This window comes from Haliotis rufescens, unplaced genomic scaffold (genome assembly GCF_023055435.1).
Source record: "Haliotis rufescens isolate VD_foot unplaced genomic scaffold, xgHalRufe1.0.p SCAF_13, whole genome shotgun sequence".
NCBI classification, from domain to species: domain Eukaryota; kingdom Metazoa; phylum Mollusca; class Gastropoda; order Lepetellida; family Haliotidae; genus Haliotis; species Haliotis rufescens.
The window spans coordinates 35,309,128-35,330,617 of NW_025963813.1; the positions used below are offsets into that span (position 1 = coordinate 35,309,128).

The 21,490-nt window shown below is 41.1% G+C and overlaps 1 protein-coding gene and 1 long non-coding RNA gene across 4 annotated transcripts in view; one reads left to right on the top strand and one right to left on the bottom strand.

The window, feature by feature from the left end:
* The window catches only part of LOC124151583 (caspase a-like), a 43,652-nt gene extending 35,568 nt beyond the window's left edge, over positions 1-8,084 (bottom strand). Inside the window, exon 1 of one of the 2 annotated variants that reach the window (XM_048394472.1) lies at positions 7,968-8,084. The gene's annotated coding sequence lies outside the window, so the exon portion shown is untranslated. Of the gene's footprint in view, positions 1-7,942 lie in introns of both variants that reach the window. The other variant, XM_048394470.1, reaches the window with a different exon arrangement.
* Positions 8,085-10,860: 2,776 nt separating this feature from the next.
* On the top strand, positions 10,861-19,164 carry LOC124151585. Of its 2 annotated transcripts, XR_007220439.1 has the most exons (5): positions 10,861-11,216; positions 14,139-14,208; positions 16,316-16,779; positions 17,874-17,998; positions 18,569-19,164. It is a non-coding gene; the product is annotated as an uncharacterized LOC124151585 (long non-coding RNA). The 2 variants fall into 2 exon arrangements; XR_007220438.1 differs by lacking the exon at positions 17,874-17,998 and having other exon boundaries at positions 10,871-11,216.
* The last annotated feature ends 2,326 nt before the right edge of the window (positions 19,165-21,490 follow it).

A 21,490-nucleotide genomic window follows, 5' to 3' on the forward strand; every position in this document is an offset into this window, starting at 1 on the left:
CAACGTTTTCTTTAAACTATATGATCTAAAGCTGCACCTGGCTACACACTTTTGTACCAGGTTACTTACAGAAATAAATCCGTTCTTAGAATTTCATTCTTGGCATCATTTTGAAATTGAGCGCAATATTCCATATGGGCTTGCTAGGTATATGTCATAGCTTCTACGAAGTGCTACAACAGTTGTATTACTGAAAAGAACATCAAGAAAACGTTCTGACAGCATTATGAAATTGACTTTATTACATGATTTCCAAATTAAAACATAAAGGTTAACCCAGAAATAAGTTTGTACAGAACTACCTTGTGAAATTAATATTTGACCACACAACATCAATGAATAATCAATCCATTATCATGAAACACAGATTGAGCTATACAATCACGAAAACTCTTTGGGTCACAAATAAGCTGTAGCTGCGATATGTAACAAGCATACGAAGAATAAAATCATAAAGTCACACAATCAGACTTCTAGAAACATCTGTTCCCATCCCGAAACGCAATCCATCAACACTGTCGTGTTCTTTGAGTGTTTAATTCTACAGTAACACTGAAAACTGTTCACAACATTTTTCGAGTGCCTCACTTATTTACTACCACTGACAATCACCACAAATTAGCCTAAAACTTTCACTTCTACCGCATGACAATATTTTCCTGCGAGCACTAAAAATACCCTGCCTAAACAGAACAAAAATATGAAAACGTTGGTCTCTTCATTCAGTCATAATCATCAAAGTGCCATAGTATTGTAACTCTCACCAAATGAATAGAAATAAAGATGTAGGGTTCTTAATTCAGACGAAAACAAAAAAACTATGTGAGAAAGCTCTTATCAGTCTCTTAATAAGGGTGCCTTGAGTTTCGTGAGTGAGTGAGTTGGGTTTAACGCCGCTTTTAAAACATATTCCAGTTATATCACGTCGTGTCAGCTTAATGTGGGAGGAAAGCCCGAAGTGATGCAGGTCTCAGACGTTTGCCACTTCGGTGAAACCCACGAGCACGGGTATGGTGCTGACATTAAACCTAGAAACATAATTGGGGAGAACCAGGATTCGAACCCACAATCATAAGTTTCTGGTATGCCCAAGGTACACAACTCTGCACAGCGAATTGCGGCGCCTAAGACGACTGGGCCACCTGTGTCCCCACATAGAGTTTCGAAATGAGGTGATTCACGCAGACGTGTTAAAACCTACCATCGTTAGAGATAACAAATGACAAGGTTTTCTGTAAAAATCATAATAGCTACATAAAAGAGCGTGTGAGCATGTACATGTAGATTATAATGAACAAAACTCTTGAAACATATCGGAAAAAGGTAAATTTAAAAAAAGTGGAATTGGCCATGAACCGCCAGGGTAAGTAGCCAAGTATCGACGCAGGGTCTCTGGTCTCCATAATATGGTTGCACTGGCTGGTGCCCCACCTGCACGCAGGATCTTGTAGACAACCCAGCAACAATTTGAACCGAAAAGACTGTAATGACCGCTAGTAAACCAACTGTCCCAATTTTTCTTCATTTCTTCTTCATTTAATGTTTCCTCCGGTATAGTAAATGTATGAGTCGGCTCACGTTCCATCTCGCGAATATCTTCCTTAAGGCTGGAGTTGGTTGTGGAAGACTTCTTACCTATCCTGCATTTGGATTTCCCTTTTTTACCTCCACGTGGCCACCAGCTGACATATTTCCCGCTGCTCATCTCCAAGGAGGCGTGACCAACCGAATTTCCTTTTGGCATCCAGATGTAAACTTTATGCTCTCTAAAGAGAATCGAAAAGTTAAAGTGACTACAAACGCTATTGGTGTACAGTTTCCATGCAAGTCAAATAGGAAAGGAACGGCCTTTTATCGTGTGCGCAATAGCCATGCAAAATGAGTATAAAAAAACATTGAAGCAGGCGGAGAGTGTGGAAATAATCATTTAAAGAAGATTTGGCTGATGATATTGCGCACACTTCATCAGCGCATAAGGTTCCTGACGGTGACCTCATCTTAGTACAGGACATTATGACTCAGAGGAATTATAGCTCGCATACGTCAGGGGTGTGTAGAGATGTCAATGTCGACGGACCAGTCCTGTACGACGTTAACAGCACCGAGACTGACAATAAATAGCGAAACTGAAAGGACAGCAATACATGCAATCAGACAGATCAGAGCCCGTCCATCAAATTCAGTTATTTAACCTCTTGGGGCGGTCGGGTAGCCTAGTGGTTAAAGCGTTCGCTCGTCACGCCGAAAACCCGGGTTCGATTCCCGACATCGGTACAATGTGTGAAGCCCATTTCTGGTGTCCCCCGTCGTGGTATTGCTGGAATATTGTTAAAAGCGGCGTAAAACCATCCTCACTCACTCATTATTTCATCTCTTGCAACGAGCACTGGGGTTCCGAGGACATGTTTTTTAACATGGGTCGTAATGGGGGCTAATGTGACGGAAGCAGTGTCGCAGTTTGCCATGCACATGTACGCAGCTCATTCTAAGTATCATTATTTGGCACTACAATGCAATATTGTGCTCTTAAGTGTATCCCTGCAATAATGTGCTGCTTAGAAATCAATTTGAGTGTTCTCTTATAAACGAATGATTTGGTTGGTCTGTTGTTAAACCTTTTGTTGTTAGGCCTTATCATAGTCTTCCTGATCGTCGTCCAGTCCATTTCCTAAAATGAAAACATGGAACACATACAGGAGATTTGAAGGTTTGTTAGTTATTTTACATGCAGATATTATTATCTTGTTTCCAAATTATGTTATTATTATTTATTCGCGTTAAGAAACAACTAATTGTCATTGTGGGGGATAATTTACCACATACCGATGAATCTCGAATTTAGCAGGACAATGTTGTAACGTCAAGATATCATGGACATTCGAGATAACGAGGCGTGGACACCCAGACAGATCAAGTAACAGTATTATAGACAAATAGCAAAACGATTTCATACTCGAGAAATTAAGAACGCAATACCTGTGTGTACGATGAAAAGTTTAAATGTATTTTGCCGGCAATGATTTATAACATGTGTGACACATTATGTACCTTAGGCATAGCAGCAATCACTATTTAGGTTATCTTGACAAAAAAAACGCCTTGTTAAATTAATCGTTGCTTGGATATTGCAAGTTGCTTTGAATAAGGCTAGGTGTTCCTGGTAGCAATATAGGCACATTCGACTATTCCTTTACATGGCCTGGCCATACGTGATTGTTGCTTGACATAGTTCCCTAACATAACGGACCGCCTCCGTGGTCTAGTGGTAGAGCATCCGCCCGGAGAGCGGAAGGTCCGGGGTTCGATCCCCGACCGCGTCATACCAAAAGACGTTAAAAGATGGTACTTGTTGTTACCCTGTCTGGCGCTCTGCATTAAGGGGCTAAAACAAGGACTGGTCGGCTCGGAGTCAGTGTACTGTGTCAGTGTACTGAGTGGGGTATTCATGTTAAACTGCGGCATGGTATCTCAGTGAGCAGCACTATAAATCGGCATCAGTCCGGACTACCACAAGCAGCCACAAAAACACACACACGTACATGCACGTCGCTATATAAGTGCAATAATCTTGGACGCGACGTTAAACCCCATTTCACCTCAATGCACCTAACATAACGTTCAGCTGGGCATAAATGAAAGCTTAATGTGTCACATAATGTGTCATATATCCCTGTTGGAACAATGTGTCTTGTAACAAACGCGTACCAGAAACATTTATATTTATATATTGTTATATAATAAGTCTTTTTAAACGTCTTCAATTAATCAATTTCAGTCTTTACTACAATATCCTCTCGTTCACTCGTGATCAACGGGTACATACACATGCAAGAGCAGGAGCAATACACTTTGATTTGCATATAGATCCCTTACAAAGCCTGTTGTAGACATTGTTACAGTAAACTACGATTACAACGAACTCAAAGGGACCACTAATTTAAGTTCGTTATAATCCTAGTTCGTTATAAGCACATAAACAGCACACATACAACAAATGGCCCGGACTAAAAAATAAGTTCGTTATATCGGTCTGTTCGTTATCAGCGTGTTCGTTATAACCGTAGTTTACTGTATATTATTGTACATCTCATAACATTTGTACTGAGTGGTTAAAATTATGTCAAAAGACCCTGGTAATAGATAATATTAACCAACATGCAACAGTCTTGTTCACATAGCTGTTTTTACATTGCCTATAATCATATTGGCTGATTGCAGTCAAGGTATGCACGCAAGGGAGACAACTGTGGAAGACTTGTAGCAATGTTTACAAAAGTAATCAAGATCTTCATGTTCAGGGTTATGTGTAAATAACCCAACAGGGTAACTGGAGATCGCCCCGACTCTCTTTCCTTGAACACATGAGCAAGATGAGACTTTAGACTAAGCCAGTTTGAAAATACAAAGTCGACAACCCTTGTAAATAACAAGTGTACTGCATCATTACACCTGCCGACTTCCTGGTTTCGTTTTGATAAAGGGTGAGACGTGGCGAACTTCGGATATGGACTACGGAACATTTCCCTATTCATATTCAACCCCAAGTGTACAGTATCACATGTATGTGATGAGTGTCAATGGTATGTCAAAATACAGTCACCATTTTGTGAACATCACTATTTGATATAATTTGAATAAACACATGAGCCGAAGTCATCACTGATCTACGCAGCGGAATTGAATCATTGTGTAAACGTACTCCTGATTTGTAACAGTCATGACAGTGCAATCAGAGATTTAACCAGAACGAGGATAACAACATTACAGAACATTTAAAGAGTTCTTACGTGGCCCAGTTACCTATCAACGTCCACGTATTACTGAATGCAGCACGGCACGCACGCCTCGCGTCGTCAGATTGCTTTTAGTAGAGTAGAGTTTATTTCCTCCAAGTTTCAGGCCATAGGCCCATAGAACATACATTATATCAATATAGTGTATGCATAAATACATGAAAGGAATATCATACATAAATAATATATCAGTGAATTGTGAGTGACTCGCGTATTCTAAAAGCGTGGTAGATATATTTAGCAAGTTGTGTAATAGTGTATTTACATTTAGAAGACATAAGATTTACAATTTTTTCATATGATCGATTAGTGTAAAAATATGTATCAATAAAATGTAAACGTAATGTTGAATATGAAGTACAAATAAGAAGGAAATGATATTCATTTTCAATGTAGTTGAAGTCCAATTTTTGACATTGTGGGCAAAATCCTATGTTTTCTTCTATATTGGTATGACGTCCAGTTTCGATCATAAGTTTATGGCAGCTGCATCGGAATCTTGTAAGGGTTTCTTTATAGATCTTCTTGTTTACCCCCTGAAGGTACATTTCTATTGTTAATACCGATTTGAAAGTTAAATATGTTTTAAGTTTTGATTTTTGAGATAGATTTTCAATCCAACGTTGTTGACCACAGTCAACGATACGTTGTTTGAATTGTGAAATGAATTCTTGCGGATCTCCAACATCTTGAATTATCCAGGCGTAGCCACATCCATACTTGAAAAGAATGTTTTTTGTATATGTTGCCGAGGATATACGGCCAGCTTCATCTAATTTATACATCATTAAATACGTTTGCTTCGGTAGACGTTCAGTGTTCATAGAGATTAATTTTGTCCAGTATTTAATACATTTACTAATATAATACACATATAATCGTTGTCTTCCAGTTTCACCAACAGATTGCTTTTGGAAGTATGTCAAGGAGGTGTTCTATAATACTACGTGCGGCGTGACAACATAAACAAACTGCAGTCCGTTTGACTCCAAATGAGAACGATGAATTGCAAAATAACTCGAAATACAGAAAAGTGTATGAAACATCAATACGGTACTTGACCATGAATACCCTGTACCCAGCAAAATCTAAAGTTTGTTTATTGTAAGACCCATGACGGATGAAGTTCTTTAAGAAACTATCATGTAATTTTGTATAGAAATGTGTACATGACACGTAGGGGGGACCAATCGTGGAAGGCACAGCGTAAGCACGGTCTACACGTGCGACACAGTGACCGTGTTCATTCAATGACAAGATGCGCTACTCAGCAGATGTTAAACAGTTGATGTTGAATGTGTATGATTTCTTTAGAAGTGAAGCAGAAAGAGCAAAGCCTTTTTATGCAATTAATAAATTCTTGAAACGAGCTTCAAAAGTTCTTTGTATGTCCCCTCAGAAACTCAAAAATGTTGTTAGTCGACGAGATACAAATAGTCAGGCCAAGGAGGTAGGGAACATGTCAAAACCACGCAAGGTTGATCAATTAGACAGTTTTCAGAGGGATCAAGTCAATTGTTAAACTGCACTCAGAAAATAAGTACCTGTCCCTAAGAATTTTGAAGAAACACCTTGAAATGGACCATGATTTACGTGTTACAAAGTACAAACTATGGCAGCTGTTTCATACATTTGGTTACAAATACAAAAAAGATAACTGGAGAAAATAGGGCTGTGTTGTGTCAACGGGCTGACATTGTTCGTCTCCGAAATCATTACCTTCGTACCATCAAGCAGAAACGTGAAGAAGGATATGAGCCCGTCTTCTTAGATGAGACATGGGTAAATGCGTTACCCACAGCCAGCAGTCAGTGGGTACCCAGTGGTGACTGTAAGGAGTCTTGTAGAAAGTTACCAATGGGAAAGGGTGAAAGACTCATATATAGTTCTCCATGCTGGTTCTGCTAGTCAGGGTTTTCTCCCAGACTGCGACCTCGTCTTTAGAGCCAAGGCCAAAGACAACAGGGACTACCACACAGAAATGAACGGCAATGTATTTCTGGAGTGGGTGAAAGATAAATTAGTCCCTACTTTGTCTACCAAGTCTCTCATTGTCATGGACAATGCACCGTATCATAGTGTGCAGGATCCAGAAAGCAAGACTCCAACCTCTAATAACCGTTAAGGAGACATGGTTACTTGGCTGCAACGGAGAAACATTACCTTTCCTTCACGAGCGACGAAACCACAGCTCTATGAAATCATCAAAACTATGAAACCTGACCCAGTGTATAAAGTTGACAGTTACATCAAGGGTCAGGGTCACGCTGTCTTACGACTGCCACGGTTATTTTGCTTCCAGAATCAACAAATTCAGGTGATTTCTCTGACTTAAACCATGTTATAATTTTGCAAATATGAACTATAATTGTGTCTGATATGCTGGTTTAAAATGCACGATGAGAACGGTCAGTGAATGCCTGGCTCAGAATCAACATTCAGCAACAACATTCATCCACCAATATTGGATGTCAAGCTTCTTGAGACAATAACCACATGTTGTTGTATTAACTGTTCTAATTAAAAGACAAAAGAGGAACCAATTTATTAGGGTTTAAATTGCACGTTTTGCAATGTTATTTAAATGAAATACATACTCTGTTGCTTGTAAATTCTGGGCCCTTTATCTGAGTTTAGACTATGCCTATTTAGCTGTGTCATCACAAAACTAAAAGGCGTGATGTAGAAAATATCAGAGGCAGGTGCAAACAAAAACACAAAATTGTTTTTTTCTTTTAGAATGCATACAAGGGAGACAACTGCTACAGACTTGTATCAATGTTTACAAAATCATACGTGATTTTAATGTTCAGGGTTTTCTGTAATAGCCAAAAAGTATGATCGTTGCTGCAGAGTGATCAAGCTCTGCTTCCTCGAACACATTAGGCAATTGTGACAATAGACTAAGCCAGTAACTTCTTGTAAATACTGCATTATTACGCCTGGCAATTTTCTAGCTTCCTTTTGATGTTTGACGTAATGGAGTCTGACGAAACATGTCACAATATGCCACCGTGGTGTAATTCAGTGAAATTGTCTATACATATCATCATGGACACCTCTTCATGATTTGTAATATGAATGACAGGACAAGCAGATAATCATTCAACATAAATATACCAACAAAACAGAACATAAAAGGTTCTCACGTGTCCCGGATAACTACCAACGTACAGTGTATACGTATAACTGCAGCACTGCAAACACCTCCCTCGTCGTCAGACTGCACTAAAAGTAGGTCAGGCAGGTGTTCTTACTTCCTGTTCAGTGTGAGCTGTGGCGACAGGAAAGGGAAGCGAATATTGCTGAGTGCGGCATTAAACAACAAACTGACCACCAAACACAACAGAAATCCATACACAATCAACTCAGCCTTTAGGGACGAGCTATTCTGACAGTTTTCTCAACAATGAAATCTCTGAAATACATGACACTGTCTACGACTACGACGTGTGTGTACTTGTTACATGTCCCATACACTGTATAGTTCAAGTGCTTGAATTTTCTACATTTTCTATAACAAATGCATTATTACAATTGTTCACTGACAAAATGAACCGTTCGAATGTGTCTGTCTGTCTGTCTGTATTATACTGGACCAACAACGCCGATTTAAAAATGTCACCGACCGTCTGCTTTCTGGGAAAATGTTCTACCCACTTCATCATGGTGTTACAAGGCATCCTTATATAGTTCTATGTACATTTATAGGTAACTGCAATATGCAAAGTATGTGTGGCGGAAACAAAAGTTGGCGCATGTCTATACGTCTGTGACGTCACATCTGCGTCACAATGAGAGATATGACTTCATGATAGTGACGTACGGTCTTGACGAAATCTTGCATGGCTTGCTTAGTTTTCTTTGAGATTAAGTACATTTCCAAATTTGATCCATTAGTGACAAATAATGTCACCTACAAGTCCTTATATTGACGTGAACCATATGTTCCCATGTTTGTTCAGTTGACCAATTTACTTGCCTTTGCGTGTGTTTTGGACGGTGCCACGGCGAGACAGGATGAGCTTACATTTTTGTGAACACCTGGTATCGTCACTAATTGATAGTGATTGCTGACCACATGCTTGTGATTGAATCGGAATCGTAAAATTCATTCAGCAGAGATTTATTTTATATATGGTAATTGTTTTGTCGCTTGTATTTGTTGAAATATAATGGGACTGGGATTGGGTTGATCGTGTCAGGGGTATGAGAGAATAACGATGACAATGGACGATGATGATGATAATGTTTACTATCTTACCAAGCTCTTACAACACTAATACTGATATGCATCGCGTGATGTTCCTGGCTGCGTCAGTGTCTACTCCAGCACATTGGCTACATTGTGTGTGTGCAGCTTTAATGACCATCATATAAAATGAAAACCTCCTGCAAACCCAGTTCCTCAGAAATCGCTGCGTTCTTGTAAAACGAGAGCGAAATCGTTATCTCTGCATATGCCACGATACCTGGCACGCTTTCAAAACATTCACAACGCACTCCCCTCAAAGCTGATCCAGAGTTGTTGAGCACAAACTAAATATCCATCTGGGAATCTGTCTAACTAGGCCCGCAAACATAAATGCCTGTGAATATCACGAAATAACACTCAGACACAAACTGTATAGATCATACACACGCCCCCTGTTACACTCAGACATAAACTGTATATATCATATACACGCCCCTGTTACACTCAGACACAGTCTGTATATATCATACGCAACCCCTCTTTACACTCAGACACAGTCTGTATATATGATACACATGTCCCCGTTACACTCAGACACAGTCTGTATACATGTATGTCATACACGCTCCCCCTTTACACTCAGACACAGTCTGTATATATCATACACACGCCCCCGTTACACTCAGACATAGCCTGTACATATCATACACACGCCCCCGTTACACTCAGACACAGTCTGTATAGATCATACGCAGCCCCCTGTTACACTCAGACATAAACTGTATATATCATATACACGCCCCTGTTACACTCAGACACAGTCTGTATATATCATACGCAACCCCTCTTTAAACTCAGACACAGTCTGTATATATGATACACATGTCCCCGTTACACTCAGACACAGTCTGTATACATGTATGTCATACACGCTCCCCCTTTACACTCAGACACAGTCTGTATATATCATACACATGCCCCTGTTACACTCAGACATAGCCTGTACATATCATACACACGCCCCCGTTACACTCAGACACAGTCTGTATATATCATACGCAACCCCCTGTTACACTCAGACATAAACTGTATATATCATACACACGCCCCTGTTACACTCAGACACAAACTGTTTATATCATACACACGCCCTCTTTACACTCAGACATAGCTTGTATATAGCATACACACGCCCCCATTACACTCAGACACAATGAGAGAATTTATCATACACACACCTATGTTACACTCAGACACAAACTGTTTATATCATACACACGGCCCCGTTACACTCAGACACAGTCTGTATATATCACAAACACGCCCCTGTTACACTCAGACACAGCCTGTAATTATCATACACATGCCCCCGTTACACTCAGACACAGTCTGTATATATCATACACACGTCCCCGTTACACTCAGACACGGCATGTATATATCATACACACGGCTCAGTTACACTCAGACATAGTCTGTATATATCAAAAACACTCCCCTGTTACACTCAGACACAGCCTGTATCGCCCCTTTACACTCAGACACAGTCTGTATGTATCATACACACGCCCCTGTTACACTCAGACACAGTCTGTATATATCATACACACGACTCCGTTACACTCAGACAGTCTGTATATATCATACACACGCCCCCGTTACACTGAGACACAACCTGTATACTGAGTATATGATACACAGCCTGGATATATGATACACACGCCCCTGTTACACTCAGACACAAACTGTATATATCATACACACGCCCCCGTTACACACACACACACACGAACTTCTATTGTAATTTAAGGCAACATTTAGCTTGTCTATGCAGCACGGCCCCTCGTCCATAGAAACACAAAGCCGGGTTAGTGATGTGAGACATTTTCATCTGGCTGGTTGAAGAGTTTTTGTTAGTCCGTAAATACGCTCTCATATAATATCCGTGAGAGAGAGGGGGCTTTCCTTCCATGTGCGAACTTTGTGATAACTCGACAGGATGTCACATCGATAGCAAATACATACTCACTGTATTCGTGTCTGCCTACATAGTCTTTGTTTATAAGTTATATAAAATTACTAAAATTAGAAAAAACATCACTTTTTCAAACCGAAAGGAAAACGAGTTGGTGGTTTACACGAGTATTGAAACGAAAGTGAAACAAGTAGATTCGAGGTCTCATCTTTTCGAGGTCTGCAGGAAGAGGAGGAGGAGGTCCGAAAACAAGGTGAGTAGTGGAATAAGGCTTGATGGGACAGAACAGGAGAGGCAGCATAGACTGGTGTGAATGAGAGGAGCAGCACAGAGAGGAGTGAATGAGAGATGTTGTGTACTGTATAGTGAATGAGGGGGGCAGTACAGAATGGAGTGAAATGGAGGGCAGCACAGACTGGAGCGGAGTACATGTAATGACAGTAGAGAGGGAATGTATGAGAGGGGCAGCACAATGGAGTAAACGAAAGGGGCAGAGTAGACTGGATTGGAGTGAAGGGCATCGCAGGTTTCAGTAAATCAGAGAGGGAGCATAGATCGAAGTGAATGAGGAAGGCAGCACATACTTTAGTAAATGAGAGAGACAACACAGAATAGTGAATAAGAGAGGCTCGACAGACTGGATTGAATGAGAGGGGCAGCACAGATTGAAGTGAATAAGAGAGGCAGCACAGGCTGTAGTGAATGAGAGAGGCAGCATAGGCTGTAGTGAATGAGAGAGGCAGCACAGATTGTGGTGAATAAGAGAGGCAGCAGAGATTGTAGTGAATAGGAGAGGCAGCACAGACTGGATTGAATGAGAGGGGCAGAACAGATTCAAGTGAATAGGAGAGGCAGCACAGGCTGTAGTGAATGAGAGGGGCAGCACAGGCTGTTGTGAATGAGAGAGGCAGCACAGGCTGTAGTGAATGAGAGAGGCAGCACAGTGTTATGTGAATGTGAGAGGCAGCACAGACTGAAGTGAATGAGAGAGGCAGCACAGGCTGTTGTGAATGAGAGAGGCAGCACAGGCTGTAGTGAATGAGAGAGGCAGCACAGTTTTATGTGAATTAGAGCGGCAGCACAGACTGAAGTGAATGAGAGAGGAAGCACCGACTGAAGTAAATAAGAGAGGAAGCACAGACTGAAGTGAATGAGGGAGGAAACAGACTGAAGTGAATGAGAGAAGAAGCACAGACTGAAGTGAATGAGAGAGGAAGCACAGACTGGAGTGAATGAGAGAGGCAGCACAGGCTGTAGTGAATGACAGAGGCAGCACAGGCTGTAGTGAATGAGAGAGGCAGCACAGTTTTATGTGAATTAGAGCGGCAGCACAGACTGAAGTGAATGAGAGGGGCAGCACAGACTGTACTGAATGGGAGTGACAGCACAGACTGTAGTGAATGAGAGGGGCAGCACAGATTGGAGTGAATAGGAGAGGCAGCACAGGCTGTTGTGAATGAGAGAGGCAGCACAGACTGTAGTGAATTATAGAAGCAATAGGCTGTAGTAAATGAGAGAGGCAGCACAGTTTTATGTGAATGAGAGAGGCAGCACAGACTGAAGTGAATGAGAGAGGCAGCACAGACTGGAGTGAATGAGAGAGGCAGCACAGACCTGAGTGAATGAGAGGGGCAGCACAGGCTGTTGTGAATGACAGAGGCAGCACAGGCTGTAGTGAATGAGAGAGGCAGCACAGTTTTATGTGAATTAGAGCGGCAGCACAGACTGAAGTGAAAGAGAGGAAGCACAGACTGAAGTGAATGAGAGCTGAAACAGACTGAAGTGAATGAGAGAAGAAGCACAGACTGGAGTGAATGAGAGAGGCAGCACAGGCTGTAGTGAATGACAGAGGTAGCACAGGCTGTAGTGAATGAGAGAGGCAGCACAGTTTTATGTGAATTAGAGCGGCAGCACAGACTGAAGTGAATGAGAGGGGCAGCACAGACTGTACTGAATGGGAGTGGCAGCACAGACTGTAGTGAATGAGAGGGGCAGCACAGATTGGAGTGAATGAGAGAGGCAGCACAGATTGAAGTGAATAGGAGAGGCAGCACAGGCTGTAGTGAATGGGAGGGGCAGCACAAACTTGATTGAATTAGAGCGGCAGCACAGATTGCATTGAATGAAAGCGGCAGCACAGGCTGTAGTGAATTATAGAAGCAATAGGTTGTAGTGAATGAGAAGGGCATCACAGATTGTGGTGAATAAGAGAGGCAGCACAGGCTGTAGTGAATTATAGAAGCAATAGGTTGTAGTGAATGAGAGAGGCAGCACAGTTTTATGTGAATTAGAGCGGCAGCACAGACTGAAGTGAATGAGAGAGGCAGCACAGACTGGAGTGAATGAGAGAGGAAGCACAGACTGAAGTGAATGAGAGATGCAGCACAGACTGGAGTGAATGAGAGAGGCAGCACAGACCTGCGTGAATGAGAGGGGCAGCACAGGCTGTATTGAATGAGAGAGGCAGCACAGATTGTGGTGAATAAGAGAGGCAGCAGAGATTGTAGTGAATAGGAGAGGCAGCACAGACTGAATTGCATGAGAGGGGCAGCACAGATTGAAGTGAATAAGAGAGGCAGCACAGGCTGTAGTGAATGAGAGAGGCAGCATAGGCTGTAGTGAATGAGAGAGGCAGCACAGATTGTTGTGAATAAGAGAGGCAGCAGAGATTGTAGTGAATAGGAGAGGCAGCACAGACTGGATTGAATGAGAGGGGCAGCACAGGCTGTTGTGAATGAGAGAGGCTGCACAGACTGAAGTGAATGAGAGAGGCAGCACAGACTTGAGTGAATGAGAGAGGCAGCACAGACTGTAGTGAATGAGAGGGGTAGCACAGATTGTAGTGAATGAGAGAGGCAGCACAGATTGGATTGAATGAGAGGGGCAACTCAGACTGGAGTGAATGAGAGAGGTAGCACAGACTGGAGTGAATGAGAGAGGTAGCACAGACTGGACTTAATGCGGGGGCAGCACATTCTTGAGTGAATGAGAGGGGCAGCTCAGACTGGAGTGAATGAGAGGGGTAGTCCAGAAAGATCTTAATGACGCAGGCCGAGTGGAGTGAGGGGCAGTTCACTGTAGTTTATTAATGGTCGAAATATAAATTGCATTCCCTAGACTATTGACTTATGTGCTACTTCAGGGGTTCACACTATTTCTGTCAAATATGTTTCAGTAATACAAAGAATGTCATCCCTACTTATTCCCGAAGAACAAGAAATGTTTCAATCCGAATCTGACACAAGGTATGTTTTCCACATTCAACACATGGTGATTTAAGTTTGCTAGAGATGTACATGTCTTCATTCCCGCTGCTTGTACCTTAATCGTCCTTTAATTTGACGCCTCATTTCAGATGTACTCAGATCATGGTGTGAGTACTACAATATCAATCATGTATAGACACTGTACTGTATTAAACTGTGTGTAATACATTAAGTGATATACAGAAAACTTGATATTATTTGATAAGTCACAAGAAGTTTAAAAGAAAGATAATTGTTGGAAGAGTTCAAAAACTGAAATATAAAATCTTCACTGCGCATTAATGCTTTAATGAATATTTCTAAGCAAGAAAATTAAAAAAAATAAAACATAATAACTGTAGTCTTCTTAGTATGAAAACGTTTGGAGTTTCTTTGTCTTTCTCTGTCTCAGTTACTAAAACAGACCTGTCATTACATGTAATACAATTTTACCAATGCTGTTCTTGAAATATGGACATATCTCAGAATTAAAACAGTCACGCCAATGTATGTTTCTAGACTCGGGAAATGTTACTAAAGAAGAGTTACGTATGATAATGTTTTGTATCTCTCACATTATCGATTCCAAACATGTACACATATATATTGTATATTGATATCAATGTGATCATGATGTTCTGAAAATAATAGCGTCTGTCCAGCTATTCACATTTCGAACAAGATCCACCCCTGTCTGGGTATGATGGCACGCAATAAAGTTTCAGCGCTTTACCACTCGATCCAACGTGACATTTACGACAGCATAGGTTAATTGGGACCGATTCCAACCTAGAATCCAACGGTGGACTTATACCTCTAACCTTCTGAAACGCACTTTTTATAATCGCTTTGTAAAAACTGAAATGTCACTTCATACAGCTAAAACGGAGACATCGTTGAACCATTACCTTACAAGCTGATCTTAAGAAGGAAATTTATATTATGATGTTGTCATTGTTGGAGTAAATCATCGTCTTCAAACACCATTAGGCCATACAATAATCAGTGAATGTGAATATGCTGCAGACTGAGAATGATATACTGAATCAAGCGACTCCAAAGCCACTGTATGGACTAGCTGTCAGTATGTTTGTTTTGTTTGTTTGTTGATTAACGCCGCACTCAGCAATATTCAAGCTATATGTCGGCGGTCTGTAAATAAACGAGTCTGGACCAAACAATCCAGAGATTAATATCACGAGCATCGACTTACGCAATTGGGATCGATGACATGTATCAACCAAGTCAGCGAGCCTGACCACCCGATCCCGTTAGTCGCCTTTTACGACAATCATAGTCGCCTTTTACGGAAAGCATGGGTTGCTGAAGACCTATTCTACCTCGGATCTTCACGGGTCTGTCAGTATGTAGCATTACTGCGACTGTTATTTAAACATTTGACAATAATCATCATTTCATGTTGTCTCTGGCTACCTTTATGTTTAAAATTGCGGTTAGAATAGGTCTTCAGAAACCCATGCTTGTCGTAAGAGACAACTAACGGGATTTGTGGTCAGGCACGCTGACTTTGTTGATGCATGTCATCATATCCAAACTGCGTAGGTCGATGCTCATGATGTCATTCACTGAATTGTCTGGTCCAGACTCGATTATTTACAGACCACCGTTATATAGCTGGGATATAGCTGCGTGCTACTTTAAAAAACAAAAAAAACATTAACAAATCCCTAATGGTCACTTTTTTACCTGCTTTAGAAATTTAATTTCATTGCGCAGCATTGAGATCAATTTATATTTAACGAGACATGGAGTATCTGTATATTTCATATGTCGAAAAACACACATTGCATTATTTATCAGTTCTTTTCAACTAGGATATGTTTCGATACTTGGTAGGGGAAATAAACAAAATTCAGGCAATATCTTTTTTTAATCTGAAGAAAGTCAAACCGAAAGCATGTAGTTGTATATAACATGATGTGCGGAAGACTATACAAAAGACTAATGAATTCAAGTTCTGATATTAAACTTTACTTCTTCTAGTTTCCAACTGAGAAATAATACGATTTATCAATTTTACAAGGCCATTTTAATACTTCGAATACAAGTAAGTGGTAATTGTTCATTTACCCTTGTTTTTTTTCAGTAACCATGTTATCTATATATGGATGCCCGTTGGAGTCAGTCAGGTCGGACATGCATCGTTGTGCTGAGTAACGGTGTATATGTAAGCTGGTGGCCACAAGATAAGAAATCAAAATGTGGGTTTAAGAAGAAAGAAAATAAATGCAATAGTAGCCTGCAGGGAGACATCAAAGAAGAGGGCATGGATCCTGACTACACGTTTAAGATACCCTCCACAAAGTTAGACCTGACTGACTGATATGACAACCTTTTGGAATAAACAAAAAAGCACGGGTCACTATTCCTTACTGAAACAAAACTGTTGCTGGGTTGTGTACCGCGTCCTCCGTGCAGGCAGATCCCCAATGAGTCAAACAATTCTTTGGAGACCAGAAACTTTACGGAGGTATCTGGTCATTTACCTGGGTGGTGGATCAGGATTTTTTACTTTTTTTAACATGCCAGATTGGGATTTACGTTTCAAAGGTAAATGTAACAACCATATATTATGTCTTATATAATATCGACACATCGTCAGCAAAGATTCAAAAACAAGACATACCTGTATTTATGAACTAATGTGCGTTCCATGTTCAATATCTTAATCTTCCTGGTACCTGAAAGTCCAAACAAAATGAACGATTTAACAGAGTAAACGATGACTCAGGTTTTTTACTGTAGCACCTCTTGGGGTGTCAAGTGCGAGTGAGTGAGTTAAAATTTAACGTCGCATCGGCATTATTTCAGCCATATAGCGACGAGACCAAGCTGATGTATACACAATTTAGTTATTTAAGCAATGTCATATTAAAAAACAATTGATGACAATTGATGGACAGAGCCTTTAATAATGTCAGTTGCTTATAGCATCACATCAAATTTAAAAACAAGCATTTAATTATTCACATACATATTTAAAATTTATTATGCAGACCAATTTCTTTCAAGTTATTTATGATGAGATGCCCGCTGACACGGGAACAGAGATCTTTTAGATTTACACTTTGATAATGTGAATCCCTTGCGATTGCAAAGTCCACACAGTCAAGCAATATATGCTTGACGGTGAACCTTTCATCACAAGGGACACACTTAGGAGGTTCGTCCTCATCTGTCTTAAGCAGATATTCGTGTGTAAACCGACTGTGGCCAATACGACACCGTCGTAAAACGACCTCTCGTCATGTCTTGACTGACAACCCAAGGTATGACCGATTGTTGGTTTCAATTCGTGTAGTTTATTGCTTCCTACTTGGGTGTCCCACCTCTTTTGCATGAGATCCCGAGTATAAGATTTGATGGTTGGTTTGAAATCACTGTACGGGATAAAGAGTGGAGACAACGGTTTGTCAAGAGCTGCTTTAGCTGCAGTATCGGCTTTTGAGTTACCTGTTATGCCTACATGACTTGGTAACCAGCAAAAGACGATGTCACATTGGCCAGTAGAAAGATCATTATAGAGTTCTAAAATGTCAAGGATTATAGGATGATTTGAGGAGATACTTTTAAGTGCCTGAAGGCATGATATTGAATCGGAGAAAATGATGATTTTTTTTTATTGGTTTTGATGTTTGATATAGGTCAAAGCTGTGAAGAAAGCTTTGGCCTCAGCAGTAAAAATTGAACTGGTGTCTGGTATTCTTGAGGGAGACAGTTCTGGATCCAATGATGGCACCATCTGCCAGGGAGGAGAAGACAGAAGACGGTGAGGTGAAATAATATTTAAATCCATGTTAGCTGTAGTGATGTGTGGTTAAATTTTGATTCCAAGTGGTGGAACCAGGTTTGATAGATTTTGAAACAGGTTTTCATAATGAGGGTGGAACACACAATTGTATGCTGGATAAGATTTATCTGAGTGCAATTCAGTGATATATTGCAGTGAAAGTTTAATGCGGCGCAGTTCGAGTGAAGGTTCACCGGCCTCCACATACAAACTGTCCACGGGAGAGGTCCAGAAAGCTCAGAAAGACAGAGTCTTAGGCCTTGGTGGTGTACAGTGTCCAATTTTTCTAAATTGCTTTTGCAGGCTCCACCATAGACAATGAAACCATAGTCCAGTTTGGAGCGTATTAACTCTCTGTACACGTGAAGGAGGGTGGTCTGATCCCCTCCCCACTCGGAATTTGAAATGACTTTTAACAAGTCGAGAGCCTTCAGGCACTTTGCCTTCAGATATTTAATGTTTGGTAAGTCACTGATTATTGTGATTTCAAACATGTAGAAATGACTGCTTTGTGTTGAGATTATGCCATAAACACTCTTTCTGTTTCAGAAAAAATCACACTGTATACATGGAATGCCAGAGGTGGGAGGGAAAAACACCAGTCACTATTGCTAGATAACTCAGTATATGTAAGCTGTTGGCCCCGTCACTTATTGTCAGAAGGACATGCTTCGTGCAGCTTACAAGACGATCGAAGAAAGATGGGTAGAGTGGAAGATGAGGCACATATCCTTCCTAATATGACGTTGGAGTACCACCTCATGAGGAGACGCTGGAAGCAAATGATGACAGAGGAAACATCGGAAATGGGGGCAGCTAAGTCGGACTGGGTCATACGACAAATTCTGATTGCAGGTGGCGCTCCTATATTACTGCGAATAGGAATAATATGATGATGCACACTTGACTTTCTGAAAATAATCAACATATGACACATTCATTGGATGACTGGATGCGGAACAATACATAGATTTATTACAGCTTCTGTTTTAAGTCTCCTGAAGTTTGTGACGTGTGCTGCAAATAGACTTTTGTTGCAACTTTGTACTCGCATCTAAAGCCAGTCAATACTCGATTTAGAAATTAATAACCTACGAGCAACGAGAGATTATATGTGTCTTGTGAATAAATTTTGTAAATTCTGAGCCTTAGTAATTATGCTGTACATTACCCGTGGTCTTTTTCAACGATAAGTTTGAAAAATGGAGTTTCCTTATTCCAAATGGAGTTAATTTGTTGTTAAAACAACGCAATCTTCAATTATTAGCGACAATGCGTTCGATCACGTCACGTGGCTGTGGTAATCTTCGAAAATCATGAAAACAATGATTGTTCCATTGTTTTCATGATTTTCGAAGATTACCACAAAGAAACTCAAAAGAAAGAAAAGAAACTTACCACAATCCCAAAGAACTCTATTTGTAGCCAATAATGGATCGCATCTAAGCGTGGTTTATTAAAGGAGATAAACCTACTGTGTTTGGAAATTTGATGTAATCCCACTGTAGAAGAGATACCTCTTTAGCTAGGTTCCTAATTATAATAAAGAGGTATCTATTCTACAGTGGGACTACATCAAATTATAAACCTCCAGTGATGCATCACCATTGTTACAACAGGTAGTTCTTTTCTCCGAAAATTCCTCTGCCCACGGGATTCTCGAGCTATGTGCTTTTGACTGAGAACCTTCGAGTGCTACAATTGAAATTTCAGAATTAAAGTTATGTCTTGTAAACAAAAAGCATCTTCATATCTGTCGGTTTATGTATAGGATATACGCGGGCTTTTCCTTTGCCAGACTGCATTATTTTCACGGATAGCCCGCGGAGGCGGTTTATATCTTATACATAAACCACGATTCGTTCTTCATTGTTCTTTGCAACTAATCGCGTATCTATCTTATACACGAATATCATAAACTTCACAAAATAATATACTAGACACATAAAGAAACTGTGCATGGAGAAGATATATTCTGGATTGAAATACAACACAGCAATCACAAAATGATGCAGACGCTGTAGCAGCTGAATGATCGGACCATAAGAAAATGTCAACGGGACCTGAACAACATCTGTTGCGATGACGTCAGAAGATCAAAATGGAGTAGGGGGTCAAACGACAAAGTCAAAATGTCAATAACGGGTATGACCACCCTGTGCGTGAATCACAACAGTGCATCGGCGACGCATGGACTCCACCATATGGGCATTGGAGGCTTGGGGAATGGCCTGCCATAGCCTCCTCAAATCCTGTGCCAAGTCACGGACGTTATCTGGCGGATGTGGAAGATGACGCAGACGGCGCTCCATTTCATCCCACACATGCTCTATTGGGGAGAGATCTGGGGAATTTGCAGGCCATGGCAGTAACATGACATTGTTATGGTGAAGGAAATCCATTGCGACCCTAGCCGTGTGAGGACGAGCGTTGTCCTGTTGAAATGTCAATCCCAGGCCATGACGTTGCAGGAAAGGAATGACCACAGGCCTCAGAATCTGATCTCTGTGGCCAACACCGGTGTGATTGCCCTGAACAACCACCAAAGGGGTTCGGTGCCGTGCTGTTATCCCACCCCAAATCATCACAGAGCCACCTCCAAAACGATTCCTCTCCACAATACAGATGCGTGCATAACGTTCTCCCAAACGCCGGTAGACACGTTGGCGCCCGTCACTGTGGGAAATGTTGAACCTCGATTCATCTGTAAAGACAACATTTCTCCACCATATTCGAGGTTGGCGAACATGATTACGACACCATCTTAGACGGTTGTCTCGATGACGGTGTGTCAGGATGGGACGTATGGCAGGGCGTCGTGGTCGAATCCTGTACTGACCTAAACGATTCATGACAGTATTGGGATGGATACGGCGCAGTCCAGGCATTGTCTGGTACGTCGTTACTGCCGTTTTGAACCTGTGTCGGAGATGTGTAACTTGAATCCATCTGTCCTGTCTTGGCGTCGTTACTCGTGGACGTCCTAAACGTGGATGGTCGGCAACGTCATTTGTGTTCTGATAACGCCTCACCAATACCGATATCGTGTTACGATGACATTGGAAATGTGTTGCCACCTGTTGTTGCCTCATTCCCGCTCGGATCATTCCAATGGCTTCATGACGCTGTGCAGCTGTCAATCTTGGCATGATTTGCTTGTGATATGCTTGTGTCTGCGCCTGAGAAGTTTTGAATTTTGAATGACCACAGATCATGCTTTCCAAAGTGACACCGAATTTTGATTTGCACATACTGTGTACAGCTGCACAGGATGCACCTGCAGTAACACATTGCACGTCCATAGGCCCCCATAAATGACGTCATATCGCATGGCACGTGCATGAGCGTTTGAATGTCACCAATAATTGCTGTGTTCAAACCTATATTTCATATATGGAGGGTGTGCCCTTATATCTATATTTTCTCCGTGCATAGTTTCTTTATGTGGCTAGTATAGATGCCGTCACAGGA